Source organism: Poecilia latipinna, unplaced genomic scaffold (genome assembly GCF_001443285.1).
Source record: "Poecilia latipinna isolate Pla-1442-1.1 unplaced genomic scaffold, P_latipinna-1.0 Scaffold621, whole genome shotgun sequence".
Lineage (NCBI taxonomy): Eukaryota > Metazoa > Chordata > Actinopteri > Cyprinodontiformes > Poeciliidae > Poecilia > Poecilia latipinna.
The window spans coordinates 117,759-133,005 of record NW_015113237.1 but is presented as its reverse complement, the minus strand read 5'-3'; the positions used below and the strand labels follow the sequence as shown (position 1 = coordinate 133,005).

At 39.2% G+C, this 15,247-nt stretch overlaps 1 protein-coding gene across 1 annotated transcript in view; it reads left to right on the top strand.

Moving 5' to 3' along the window:
• rtn4rl1b (reticulon 4 receptor-like 1b) overlaps positions 1-15,247 on the top strand; it is a 270,588-nt gene that overhangs the window by 165,623 nt on the left and 89,718 nt on the right. The gene's annotated exons all lie outside the window — the stretch shown is intronic.

Below are 15,247 nucleotides of genomic sequence, written 5' to 3'. Positions count from 1 at the left end.
AAATATATGACAGTTTATTTTTTTATCATTACATTATGGAAAATAATGAACTTTATCACAATATGCTAATTTGTTTTAGAAGGACCTGTACTACATTTAGAATGAGTTGATTAGAATAAGGATAACCCATCATTTGTGATACTTAACAGCTGTATCTTATATTTCACCTGTTGACTGTTTGTCAAATCTTTCTTAGTTTGGCTATGTCCCCATTATTAACCCTTTAAATTAAGCTTGTGTGAGGAAAACATGTGAAATGTAAATTCCTTTCAGTGACTTCTTTATAAGAGTAATTCTTCAAATTTGTGTTTCAGGTAAGAATGAATATGTTTCTGGTTCCGTTTTCTTCTTTATCCCCCAACACGGTGCCTGGCAGATGTATGGAGATCTCAAAGAGCTTGTAAAAATTCCTGACAAGCCGATGAAACGACTGTGAGCTGCATACTCTCATAACTTTGCTCTCTTTGAAAGAATATTCTTTGAAATAAACAAACTAATAAAGCCTCAATGGACAAAAACAGCAATTCAACAAGGTCCCAGCTCTGTTGTTCATTTTTACTTCATTCAACTTTGAGTTTCTGTGCAGAGCAGGTCAGCGTATCAGAGTCTTTATGCCAGCATAACCAGCCCAGTGCCATTCATGTTTTAAATTAAACAAGATTTGAAGTGACTTGTTTCCTTCACTGCACTCGATGTAAGGATTCCCCCACCTGTAACCTCAAATGACACACGGGAAGATAAATGTTAACTTGTAAAGTTGATTGTGGAGGATAACCGAAGAGATGAACTAATGCTGTTAGCGACTCATATTTGCATTGAAAATAAATATATTGTAAATATACGTTTCATTATAGAGAATAGTAAATAGAATGCACATGGATTTTTTTTTTTTTGCGCCTAAGTGGCTTGGTTGCAGAGGTTCTGTAAAATGTTTATCCTATATTAAAATTCACGAGCAGCCAATATCTTGATATTGGCATATCTCATTAGTAGTCATAGGTCAGATAGCTTTACCTATGAATTTGCTTAGAAAAAATTGGGCACATATATGAAAAAATAAAAGTATGGAAAGCCATTTGTGTCTAAACTTTATTCTTTGTACTACCTTCTGTTTTAAAATGATTAGATTTTTTTTTCAAAGTTGCTTCAAGCAATGTGGTTTTACAATAATTTTATACAAAGTATCAACATAGTTGTTATAATGACAGCCTTGTTTTTTTTCATCTACTAAATTTTTTCTGTGTGACAGGAAAAACACAGATGAATTTATGTTTTCATGGAAAGATGTTGCAGCACCTATATAACCTGCAGAGGTTAAATTAATTCAAATTACTTCATTTATATAGCACCAATTCTCAACAAATATTGTCTCCATGTACTTTACAAAAACATAATTTCAGTTCAATCATGCATACATTCTGACTGATCCCAGTTATCAGACAATACAGACACGTTTCAATCCTTTTTTAATGAATTAAACTTGTCTGAACTCTTCATACGAACTACTTCACAGTCCAGTGCTCCTAAGTTGTAAACAGCATAACGAGGAGCATTGTTGTCAAAGCAAACGCCACAAAAGAGCAGGAGCTTCTTCTTAAAGGAACAGCGGCCAATTTCAAAGCATCAGACCTAGAAGAATTACCGAAACACGACTTATGTTTCACACATACAGCATTTTTATATAAACTGAAGGTAATGTAGATACTTGGATTTGCTGTAATATGTCACTATGTGCCTGGAAAATACACAACACTGGGTCTTTAAGGGTCAACTGACCATTCCCAAAAGAATGGTAAATGCTCTGAGTTTATCTAAGTGGTCTAATTATTAGCTAAATTAACAGGAAATAATTTTCATCAATGTAGAACTTATAGAGCGTCTGCATAGCGTGTGATTGAGTGACGATTTCCCCAACATTTGAGCATAGGACTGGGTAATATTGTGGAAATGTCTTATGATTTATTTTTGTAACTGTAAAATCAATATTAGTTTTATCAGGATTTTCCATCTTCTTTTGATAATGTTCATCCATCCATCCAGAAAGATCCACCATAAACTTACGTTTGACATTAAAACAAATGCCTGAAGCTTTTTTGTTTTTTTTTTTCAGGTAAAAAAAAAATCAATTTAGTTAAAATGGGTATTTGATTTATATATACAGTCATTTTTATGTACCTAAGCTTGCGAGCCTCGCACATGATGTTTTAATATCCGCCTTGTAACAGTCGGGTTATCTGACTCATCGTGCTTGACATTTTAAAGATAATCCCCGAGAAACCTCGTTTCGGTGCGTCACGGGAACTTCAGCCGACTGAACGGATGGAAAACGTCTCGCTCGCATTGTGGAAATTTGTCAGCTGCTACAAATATCTGAGATGATGGGATAAACAGAAATTTGCTAATATTGTACCAGAGCGACGGGAGGTCAGTCGCCGCCGTTTTCTCATCATTTGACAATCACAGCTTCTATTCTTCTTACTAAGTCGAGACACTAACTCAGTGCTAAGTGACAGGCTGAGCGATGCGGCTCGGTCTCCGTCCTCCTTTGGGGATCTCAGTGGCAAGCAGATCTCACTCTGTTCTTCACTGTTGTTGTTTATATCAGATTGTCCCTACTTCTCGCGATTCCAGCTGCAGGATATGGAGAAGTCGGTTTTGCCTTTCCTGTTATTTGTGGATTTTTATTGCAGCTCGCACTAATTTCTGAGTAATATTACTTTTAGTGCTGCAATTCTAAGCTTCTTAGATGAACTGACATCGCGTTTTCTTCCTAGATGATTCAGAATCGACTCCGTGACTCGCATTACTTCAGCGCTTCTTTTGCATTCCGGTCCTGGCCTTCCTGTAGCGCTTTGTTTGGATCAAATACGTTCTTCTGTTTGGTCCTTCGTGTGCTTGTCTGTGTTTACTCGAATACGAAAGTTTGTGCGGCTTCAAAAATTTACATTCAGGTCGATATCGGGAGCATCGTATTGGGAAGGAGGAGAGGGAAGTCAGAACGGATAGTGTGAGACGACCTGTGAGCGGCCCCGGTGTGATCCAGATGGACAGGCTGTCTGGGCCGCTGTCAGGGTCTCTCTGAGGAGGAACCGTGTGAGACTGGAAAGATGTCTGGAAGGTAGACTGGTGTCTTCCTGCGTGACTCATTGTGACTTAAACCGTCCTCCATGCCAACAGCGACAAGAAGAGAACAGCTTCCATGCGGACCACGCAATCTGCTGATTTCAGTCATCTATTTTGGCACTTCATTTACTCTGACAGTTCAACAACCCCACTGGACAATGTCTCACTACTGTAGTGCAACTGTCTACAGGAGTGTAAGTATCCACTGTCTTAAAGTATAGTTAATGTTATTTATGTTTTATGTGAATTACTAAAGTAGCCCAAACTGTGAAGTGAAAAGTAAATGATAGTTAAGCATGTTTTTGCGACAAAAACATCTGCAAACTGTGGTGTGTTACTTGTAAGCAGCTTGTTAAGTCAATAATAAACCGTCATTCATTGCAATTACAGCTGTATGTTTTTTTTAAAGGGGTGCTGTTATTTATTTTCCAGGCACATAGTCATTTTATATCAAAGGTGACTTTTTGTCATCTGTTATAAAAATACTGTACATATCAAACATAACTTCAAAGAAATTTGACTTTGTAATTTGACGCCTTGAAATCAGGCCTCTGTCTCTTTAAGAAGCTCCTGCTCTTTCCCACACTCCACCTTTAGCGCATCATTGCTTGGCGTCAGCTCAGGAGACTTGCGGTTCCTTGAGGTGTTTGCTAATTGCTGCTACCGTTAGTCTGGTGGAGCTTGGTGGGGAAAAGCTGGGGGAGGGTTGCTCTTTGTGGAGCTTTGTGGAAATAAGTGGAAATTTGTAAAAGCAAGCGTTTAGGTTGCCATGTGAGATTAAAATATTTCTCAAACATGCATGAAAGAATCAAATAAACACTCTAAGCATGTTTTTGATGAGGGAAAAAGTAGATTTTACATAATACCCCACCTTCATAAATGATAAAAAATTCTCAAAAATGTAAAAAACACAAGTAAATATAAAAACCTCATATGTTTACTATAAAAGGCTTTATTGTAGCAGGGATCATTTAGTCCTGAGATTTACCTGCAACTTCACCATCCAGTAATTTCTGATATATATCGTTTTCTTTATCGGTGTTTAAAGTCGCTGTGTACGCTGTCACTTAATACCAATTTGATTAAAAGCATTCAGCATAAACATTAAAATCCCATTACCAGCATCAAACAAGCAGAGGAAATACAAATCCATTACAGAGTAAGAGGCCCTCTTTGTTCCCCTTCACTTTTCAACAAATATTTAAACTTTTCAAACTGCTAATGGTAGCCTTTCATTGTTAAATATGTAAAGCTAAATTTTGCATTGCAGGAAACTTTATCAACTCAAGTGATTCTTAGTGCCTTTCAGTCCCTTCAGGGAATAAGACGCGTTGCAGCAGAGCTGCGGTTTCTGCGGCTCAACGGTGTTTAGAAGGAGTCGCTGAGTCGAAGCCCCCTAGGGAGAAAACAGGGTCTTTATCACGTTGATGGTGGTGATAACCTTGAAAGGTGGCAGTGCGGTTGCAAAATGCACGGCCATTAAGTGACCATGGTCGTCCAGAAAAGAGGACGAGAGTGAAGCCGGGATGTGCCCCGCAGCCAGACCGGGCAACCTGAAGCTAACTCCCTGTTGTCCTCTTCCATTGTGGGCCTCCAGAAATGCCTTTTCAGTAAGGAAAATGTTCAGCTGCCACTGAGATAACAGGAAATAATTTTTTTTTTTTTTTTTTTTTTTTTTTTTAAAAACACCAACTAGCCTCTCACACAGCTTTCCACTCATCGGGGGAGAGAAGAGCAAANCTGCTCTTTCTGAAGCTCCATCTTCAGGAAGTCATCACAACATGGCTTCTCTATTAACCCTTTAACCAGGGTTACACTAAGATGTAGCTCTTATAAGCTCAGGAGTTCCACCAGGTGTTTGCCAATTCCTTCTGGCTAGTCTGAAGGAGCCGAGTGAAGGAGTTGCGGGAGAGGGCTGCTTTGTGAGGAGGAGCTGCGCCTTGAAGGCGGAGCTTGGTTCACCTAGGCGTTTTTGCACATCTGAATGGTTAAATGATTAAAGGATTTCTCCAACATGCCTGAAGAATCAAAGCAACTCTCCAGTTATGTTTTTGATGAGGGAATCACATTATGACATGATGTAAAGCTAAAAAAAGTCTATTTTACATAATACTTCCCCTTTAAACAAAATTGGACACACTGCCGAAGTGGCACCACGAAGAATCACTCAAGAGCAGACATCATTTGCAAAATAAAACCCACACTTCTAGCGTTGGGCATATCGTATCTGAGTGTGATATTTTTCCTCCCGTGAGGATCAGAGCCATCTCATCCCTCTTCATTACCATTTCACGTCCATCCACAGAGAAGCTGAACCTCTGGCTTTACATGGAATTACTCTGCAGTCCCCCGACTGCCCAGGGAACTTCCCGATCCCCACTCAGGCCCAATCTCCTCCATTTACTTCCCCTCAGGCTTCATCCAAGTGTGACTGATAGGGCCAAAGTAGGGAAAAAATGCAGCAGGCCAAGCCTCCAATAAGATTAAGGGCTGTTACGTGTCAGCTCAACGTCTCTCTCTCCCTTTTTCTTCCTCAGTTTGCCACATCTGCATGCATTTAGTGTTAACTTCAGGGAGACATGTTTGAAGCAGAAGACTTGACTGAATGTGAGCTAGATGTTACCTCCATAGAAGTCCTGATCAGTGAGCAGGAGCTTTAGAGTTGGCAGATTAGGAACACGCAAGTGTATACCATGAAGGGAAAAAAACATCAACAATAACCCTAAAGAAGTCATTACTGCCGACTTTCAATCTTGGGAGAATTATAACACCATTTCCGAACAATGTGAATGGCATAATTCCATAATGAGAAACATTATTCACGAGTGAAACATACTTGGAATAATAAAAGCTCTTTCGGATGGAGCGGACACCGCAGGAAATCCAACCGAAGTTTAAATTGCACAAACTCTCTCTGACTCCGCTGGTCTCAATTACCAGTTTAACAATTAAAGTTTATGGCAGCATCATTAGGAAAAGAGAAGTAGAGCTTGTTTGAAAAGGTTTCCAGGAGAAAGACTCCTCTTCTGAGAGAGAATGTGGCATCAAGACTCAAAGTTGCTTCTGTCTGGTGGACAATTAAGAGCAAAATAAAGAACTTTTCCTTGCACCATCACTTCATACTGTCAAAGATGGTGGCAGGGAGGTACTGATTAGCTTTTGTGTTAAATCCATAGGATCTTGACACCTTGTAGTTGCTGAATTGACCATAAAGTATTTTCCATACTTTATGGTCAATTCAGCAAAGCGAAATCCGAAGCAACAGCTAAAGCTTCACTGAAAGAAAGCATGGTCTACATGCTTGGGAATAATGCGATGTCTATTTTTTTCATGTGTTTTTTTTTTTATTATTATTATTTTTGGCATTATTTTGTTTGGACAGTCGCAGTGTGAAATTCATGTTTCATGGATTTTGGTTGGATTTATGGATAAAGTTATTGGAATATTTTCTGCATTTGGCCATTTATTTTTTAAAACACTGACAGAAGATTCTGAAGGTCGTCTGTCATTTTCACTGATTACAATTCACATGGTCCATGGCTAGGCGCAGACGAGCTGATATTTGTAACTTTATGCACATCATGGAGGAAACAAAATCAATCAATGCAAAAAATTCCAGCCAGAGTATCAACTCTGACCTGGACTAAATGCGTCTCGCTTATCCGAAAGCTGTGTCGACTTGTTATCGCTTCAACTGGAGAAATGTTCTCTGATTTCAAAACTCAGGCTGAAGTGATGCTTGTAGTTCCAGTGTGCAGTGGGGGCAGCAGAGCGCAGATTCAGCCTCCAAATCAACATCAAAACCTTGAGACATTTGGTTATGCACAGGCAGATGGACAATTCGTTTTCCATTTTCCATAGTTTAGCAAACTATGTTGAATATACAACTGAATGAAGATAAAATGCAATTAAATATGTCCTTATTGTTATATTAAAAAATTATGGGTAAAATTATTATGACACAATCTGTCAAAATGAAAGTCAATTGCAGGTTGGATGTGAACGTTTTCGGAACCTAGTAGAAGCAGATCTTATTCATTGCATAATGCAACGCTGGTTAGAGGAGGCTTTATTTCTTTCTACCAAATACTGGTTAACAGGGCTCTGTATTTTATCTTCTGAAGGAAGATCACCAAACTTCCTTGAGGGAAAAAAAAATCAACTGGAAAGAAAACCCTTAGGCCAAGCAGATTGTCTTTAGGTGTTGTGCGGGTAACAAAGGATGGAAGGTGAAACAAGGGCGGCTATGAACATGTATTTTTTTATTAATCACCCCACTAGGGAGGCCAAATCAGAAAGACTTGGATGGTGTTACAATATCAGACTGTGGTTGGATTTCAGAAAGCTCCTGAATGCTTCTTTCATCCAGCCCAATTTATCCCGGCTCTGGGTCATCAGGGACACCTTCCGGTGCTGTGCGCCACGCCAGCTAACCTCTGGACTGCTAAAGGCTAAGCCGTGGCAGAGAAGAAGCTTAAAACAAATTAATGAAGGAAGTAAGGATCATTTAAAAGTGGACAACAAGTACAATGGAAACAATCTCTGAAGGCTTTTTTATCATGAATATTTTATGTTAGCTGGATTTAGGCTTGGATAAATTATGAGAGATGTGCACAGAATGAAATTGTCTTAAAATCTCTTAAGGTAAAAATAAATAGTTGATTGTAGAGCATCTTTGTTCCAACATCTGGTTATGCATCCACATTGGCCTTGTGGATGCAAAGACTGATGCATTACACAGTCATTCACACTATGTTGGAGATTTTACAGACTAGTTTCATTTGGCACACATGTTATTGTGAGGAAGAAAGTATAATCTGGTAAGGCATTTGAAGAACGCTCGGTAAAGACAAAAGTCTTTGCATTAGAGTAAAACTGATGGGTGATCCGTTCCAGTTTTCATACTTTCTGAATCTTTTCAAGACCTCATCTTCCCCTCATCAGCTAATTATCTCACCAGCAACCTGAACGATGAAACATGATTGGATGCTTTTCAAGATAACATTCAGTTCAGGGGTTTCAGTATCGCATGAAACTGAAGTCAAAGTGATAGCCACAAAATCCATTGCTGCATTTGGAAGGAAAATGTTGGGAACTTTGCAGGCTTCAGAGCTGTGATGCACTGGGATGTCAGCTGCATGTTGAGAGAGCATTTTGCTGCGAGATGGACTTGAGAAAAAAAAAAGATTATATGAAAATATTGAGGTAACATCTGACGATATATAAGCTAGGAAGAAAAAGCTTGGGTACAACTGAGACTAACAAAAGACCCTAAGCATTTCTGGTTTCAGCAAATTTGTGAAAAGAGCTCAAAAGGTTTGTGCAATCAACCCGACTCATTTTCATCACCTCTGATGAAAATGGAGGAATGGGCCAAAGTTACACCAAACTATTGTGGGAATGATATGGAGGAAGACATGAAATGTTTGACTCGATGTGAAAGTAGGCAATTCAGGTAAGTACTACGTTTATTTGAATCCAGATTTGAATAAATCTCTGTCATTACTTTGGCATTTAGCAAATGAAAATATTGGCATTTCTTTCTGACTTAAAACAGAAAAAGTTTAGCCTGATTTAATGTCAGACAGTCAGAAGAAAAGTGAAATGTTTTTCAGCTCATCTTTATCCTGCTGTCACTCACCAGGTGAGATCTCCGTTTCTATATCTGTGTGACCTGGATTTAGTTTGCCTCCCTGGGTAGATGTTTTGTAAGTTTGCAGTATTCTGTTTGTTTTTTTTCTTCTTTTTTTTTTTAACTAAACACCCAATCCGTTAGTAATATCTGCATTGATCCTGACATTGAAAAAAATCTCCAGATCAGGTGTCTAAGACAATGTGCCCAATCCGTAAAGGCAAATCTATTCAGTCTAATGCTATGCTTTGTGCTCTGAGCTATGTCTTGCTCTATTATTTATTTTACATTATATATTTAGAATGACTAATTTCACTTTCTGAACCATTTGAAGGAAGGTTATCTTTCAGTTTTTTACATTATACAAAGTCAGTCTGTTGTTTTTGTCAGATTCTGTGTTATTTATTTTTCATTGGCTGCTATACTCACTGCAGAGACTGAACAAATCAAAGTTGTGCTGTTTTTACATGTTTGGCTAAACTTGTGAAGATATTGGTGTATTTAAGTGTGCTGTACCGGTGCAAAGACATAAAATATATTTGTAATTCAGTTCATTTATGTCAGCTGTTTTTCTGTATCGGATCATTTCGGCCAATACTAAACCTCAGATATCTGTATCGGTATTGAAAGTGAAAAAAAGTGAGTCAATGCATCCCTAGTGTAATACTTTCATCATCACTGTCTCCTCAACAACTTATCAGCTGTAACTCATAAGTTTTAGTGCTACAATGAAAACCACATACAATATTTAAATGTTCTCTGTAATGACGGTACATCATTACCTTTTCTGTTCTCAAACGAACAAAGCACCAAAACATAATGTCAGAGACGTCGCACCCACTTTTCCAAATGTTTGTGAAATAAAATGTCTTTTTTGGCATCTCGACAAAATGAAGGAGTTAAACAATCAGCTCCATCACATTTGTTTGTTCAACTCTTCATTGCTCTCAGTAATAGTGCCAGCTGTCACTGGCTCGTCTGCAGAGGCATCTCAGGCATCAGGGATCTTCGGGGCATGCTGGGTGTGATTATCTCACCCATGCTTCCTGAAAAATATAGCAGAAAATGTAATAAGTGAGAATCTAAATATCTGAGCATCCGGAGTGTATTAACAGGTGGGAAAAAAAGTGTGTAATTGCTCTGAACTCAGGGATTACCATGTTTGTTGTAAGTGTGGAGTCTGATTGGGGATGCGGGTGGCAGGAGAGGAGGGACGCAGGAGGGAATATTGGTCCAGATGGGAATATTTCAGGTCCCATTTTGACAGCATGTTAGGAAAATAATCTCAAAACAGATTCGAGCCAAAAAAGAAAAAACCCAAAAAACACACACGGTGAATTTCAGTTGTCTTAACACCGGCGCACACTGTTACGTGAGCAAGTAAACACACTGAGAATGATGTTTATCTGGAGATGGGCGAGCCCTGCCTCACAGACTGTGCACAGACACACTCTGTCAACTGCATCCAAATGAGCTTTTTCCATCGGAGCAACTTTTAGTGAGTGTGGATTTCAGCAAACCCTGTGATGCAGTCAGATCTTCTGCACTGCTGCGTCCTCATGTGAAAGATTATCTCAGCGCTTAATGCAGTTGCTTTCCATTTCCAGTACAGAGAGAAAACACAAGGGGTGTAGTCTTGTGTCTCTCCGGGAGGGATTTTTCTTCATAAATATCAGTTTATTATAGTTGAAGAGGTCTTCCTTTAATACAGGAATGTCCAAAGTGTTCCCAGCACATGTCTTTAGATTTAGAGGTTTAGTTTCTTAAAAAAATAAAAATAAAAAATAAAAAAACTACTTAGCTTGTATTATTTAAAGGATTTGCCAGATGTGCTTGAAAGAATCAAGGCAGCACTCCAGATACGTTTTGATGAGGAAATAACATTATAAAATGATGTAAAGCTAAAATATTTTTACATAATACTACCCCTTTAATCTGCCATGGCAACAATTTAGCTAGGCAAAGCACCTGGGTGGACCTAGTCCCGCCTTTGAGGGCAAAGCTCCACCTAGGAGGTGCAGTTTCCAAGCTTCCACCTCACAGAACAGTCAGCCCCCCCCACTCAGCTCCTTCAGACTAGCCAGTAGCAATTAGCTAACACCTGGTAGAACTGTGCATTAGCTGAGCTCATTATAGGAGCCACTTCTCACTGCAACGCTGGTAAAAATGTTGTTAAAGGGTTAATAGAGGAGCCATGTTGTGATGACTTCGTGAAGGCGCAGTTTCAGAAAGAGCAGGAGTTTTTAAAGAGACAGAAGCCCAAATTCAAATTTGTTAAATTACAAGGTCAATTTTCTTTTGAGTCATATTTTGATGTATTTAGGATTTTAATAACATTTGAAGGTAACTTAGTTACTTAGTTCTGCCAGAAGAAGGCACTAAATGCCTGAAAATTTCAAAATACTTCCCTTTTTCAAATTCAGAATTGTCTATTCAGTTTTTTGGTGAGTTGGAGAAAATTATTTCACAGTTAGATTGTTTTTTCATTCTTTGCTTAATGATTCGTTTTGCTCTTTTGTTGCCAAGGTTGCCTTGAAGCAAGACTGTCCTTAGTTTAAATTCCAGTCAAAGCATCTCTGTGTGGAGTTTGCATGTCCTCCCCATGCATGCTAAGCATTTGGCTTCCTCCCACCGTCCAACCAAAAAAAAAAAAAGGTGCATGTGTGTCTAACTGGCCTGAAGGATGAGTGTATTGAATGCTGCAGAAGGCACCATCTCCCTGTGGCAAAACAAGAATTGAGTTGGTGTAGCTCACGGAGGACTTAAGACAGAATGCAGTCCTTGTGGGCCAGTGTCCCGCAACTTCTAGATGTGTCTGAATCAAATAGCTCCTCAGGATGCAGTCACGTTCTACAGATTTTTGCTAATTATGTAATTATTTCTAAAGCAGAAATCAATCTAAGGGTGTTTTCCCACCTGATAGTCTGGTAGACTCAGCTCAATTGGGGACCAAAATTAAAACATTTGTTATATTTTCAGCTGTTGTGGTTTGCTTTCCCACTGCGCTGTGTCAAACGAACCAAACCCCTAGAAAAATCTGTTCTCCTCTTTGCCAACTAAAGAAAAATCTGTTCTCCCCTTTGCCTGTGGTGGCACTGCGCCATAAATTAATGAAGGAAGTTACAGAAAGACCTCTGAAGAAGACACCGAGCACAACTTCCTTCTTTACAAAATGTCAACAGAAATGGAGTGGCATCAGATTTTTGTAGGATTTCTCTTTTGTCATTGGTAGAAGATCAGCAGGCATTTATGCTGCTAGTGCTAGACTTGTGCATTTGCTTTGGCTGTATTTACCCAGAATGCCCTGCATTGTAGTCTGCTAACTGCTTTTCACTTCAATTGAACAGACCTAGGTTTCCAGGTGGACCAGTGTTCACTTTTTTTGGTCCACAGAGTTCGTCAAACAAACCGGACTTTCTAGGCAAACAAACCTACTGAAGGAAACCACAAGCGCAGTATGAAGAACATACTGAGCACAACTTCCTTTTTTACAAAACATTAACAAAAATTAAGTGCCGTCAGATTTTAGCAACGGTAGGATTTCTCTCTTGTCTGTGGGAAAAGACCACTCGCGCCTTTGTTTTGGTTGTATTTACCCAGAACGCCATGTGCTTTAGTCTGCTTCCTGTTTTCAGAGACGTCTCCAGACCACCTGCATCCACATATGCATTCAAACCATGCCGGAGTTCACTTCAACCGAACTGAGACCGAGGATTTTAGGTGGACTACAGGTTGATTCTGCATTCACACCACCCCAAACAAACCGGACTTTCTAAGCAAACAAACTAGAGTTTGATTGAAGCAGACTGACAATCCATGGTTTATGAGTCATCAGTGGCAAGAAGCCTCTTCTATGACTGCGTCGTACCTCATCTCTGCTCTCTGAGGTTTGTTTACTTCATTGAAAACATATGAGGGTCACATGCACAACACTGGTTTTTTAATGAATTGTTTTTCCATCCCAGTGACTTCAACAAGCACATCTTTTATAGGGGCAGAATTGATTGGGAAGTGATGATGAACAATCCATTAGAGGTCAGCAAGCAGGAAATGAGGTGTTGATGATAAACCTGATTCAAATGCGCCTCTAAATAATGGACCATTCCATTTTTATAATGCATTTTATCATTTATTATTGAGAAGTGTTATTTTCTAAAACATCAAGTCACAGCTTGAAACCCTAAAACAAAGACAACACTCACAGTGCTGTCCAAAAAACTATTTATACATATAAAACATGTATGCTTTATTACATAACGATCACAAATTTGAGCTTATTTGATTGATGTTTGATTTAACAAACCAACACAAAATGTTACATATTTAAATGAATGTGAACTGGACCAAAACTTTTAAATAGATAACAAGTAAAATAGGCCCGGCCCAAAAATAAACAGATTTTTATTTTATTTATTTATTTTCCATACTAACATGTCACCACCAGATGCTTTATCATTCCTAAGTTAGTCTGTGAGTAACATACCTATTATCATTAGCATCATTTGCAATTAGCTTGCATCATACCAGTGTTATTATGGCTATTGATTTTAACCTTTAACCTTAGTAATAAACCAAAAAACAAAACATTTATTAGATTTTGAAGTGCAGAGTGGTATTCAAATGTGTCATATTATTTTAAACATTTGAAAGTAACATCAAATGATAAACACTAAATGTACAGTTGGTTAGGGTAAGTTAGGTGTCTTGTGTTTTCCCCAACTGTAGAGGCGTTTCCATTAACCATAAAATTGCACAAATTGAAATTACAAATGTAAAACTGCTCAATTGTAACCCAGCAATTTTGAAAAAAATAAATAAATAAATAAATTGCTGTGTTTTTGCCTCTTCTCTGATGGCTATTTGGAGAATAGAGTCAGAGATTTGTGAACATTTTTAATGGGAATGCAGCTAGCGACAGCAGCCAACAGCAGGAAGAGATTAACCTATTATTTGTGTAACAACTCTAAAAATAATTTAGATTTTGTTTTTCCGTGTGTAGCAGCATTCAGTGTGTAGTATATGGGGCACCCCTGGTGGTGTGGAGGCTCTGTGTTAACTGATATGTGCCTGAAAAGTGTGGGGTGTACGACACACACCAGGTTGAGGGGAACTCCTCTTTGCCTGACATTTTATAAATTCTTCAACTCCACATTGTCCACTTTGAAGTTGACCGTTACCAACTAATAAATCCTTTTATGGTTATCCGTCAGTCACTATGCTCTGAGACCAGGCATTAAGTGGTTTTATGAGATCCCTGCATCGCACAACATCTGATTAATGAGGCATTAAAATGCAGAAAAGAAACCTCAGCATCGCTTAGTTCAACATGAGGCTGGGACGAAGGAACTGGATAATATCCATTACTTGTCAGGCACTAAATTATTTGTTCCCATGTTCGTGGCTTGATTTCATGTAAAGTATAGTTTGACAAGAAAAGTGATTAAATTTGACATTGCACATATGCCAAAGGTTAGAAGAAAATTCACTCTGATTTGACGAAAATGGGGGGGGGTGGAGGGGAATCCAATAAAGCTTAGCCGTGCCCCAGAAAGAGAAGATGTTAAACCGAGGCCGTTTTTTTCATTTAGACTTTACCTCTTTCTCTCTCTCGCTCAGTTCCTGTTCCCTTATTACCCTGCAGGGAAATGATTTGGCTTGAACCAGCACTATAGTGGGGACAGACTGACTGAGACCCGTAGTGAGGGGTTGTGCCTGCGTTTGAAGCAGAGTCGTATGAGAGGGGGGAAGAAAAAAAAAGAAAAAAAATCTGAAATGGAGGGAAATATTAGTGTATTCATTATTCATTTCCAGCGTTCCTCCAGCCTCGGATTCGGCTGCAGCATCACTGCGCCGGTTTGTTTGTTTCGCCCCAGCAGCATTCTCATAAAGATGCCGCTCCGCCCGAGTGTGCGAGGGGAAAGCTTACACCTGAGTGTGTGAGTGTGCATGTGTGTCACGTCTCCACATGGCTGTGGATGCTTGCAAATGTCCCGTTCCTCGCGGTGGATCTGAGCGCCGTTTCCAGATGGCTTCCAGTGAAACCCCGTCTTAATCGTTGCCCACACCTGTCCTCTCAGGGGTAACCACGACGACGCCACCATTTGATGTATCCTTGTTTAATCCTCAATAGCTCCGTCCTGTTATCATTTGTCTTTTTTTTCCCCTTGCTCAATGGGCCATTAAAAGTTGTTTTTTTGTTTTCCCTACACACACTTCATTACCAACATCCCTAACATATAAATCTCTTTTTGGATAAGAGAAAGGGGGAGAAGAAATAGCTGTCTTGTGATTGCCATTCTTAAACTTTTGTTTGTTTTGCCCTTCTCTGCAGTCTTAATTATGTGGGTGAAAATGTCACACACTAGTTGCTTTTCACAGGTGCTGCTTTGAAAAATAGCACACCTTTAAAGAGGTGTTGGCACAAACAGGAGGCGTTAAACGAGCCCGTTCTCCAGGGGCCTCAAAGATGATCAAGACTGGCAGCTTCAGATG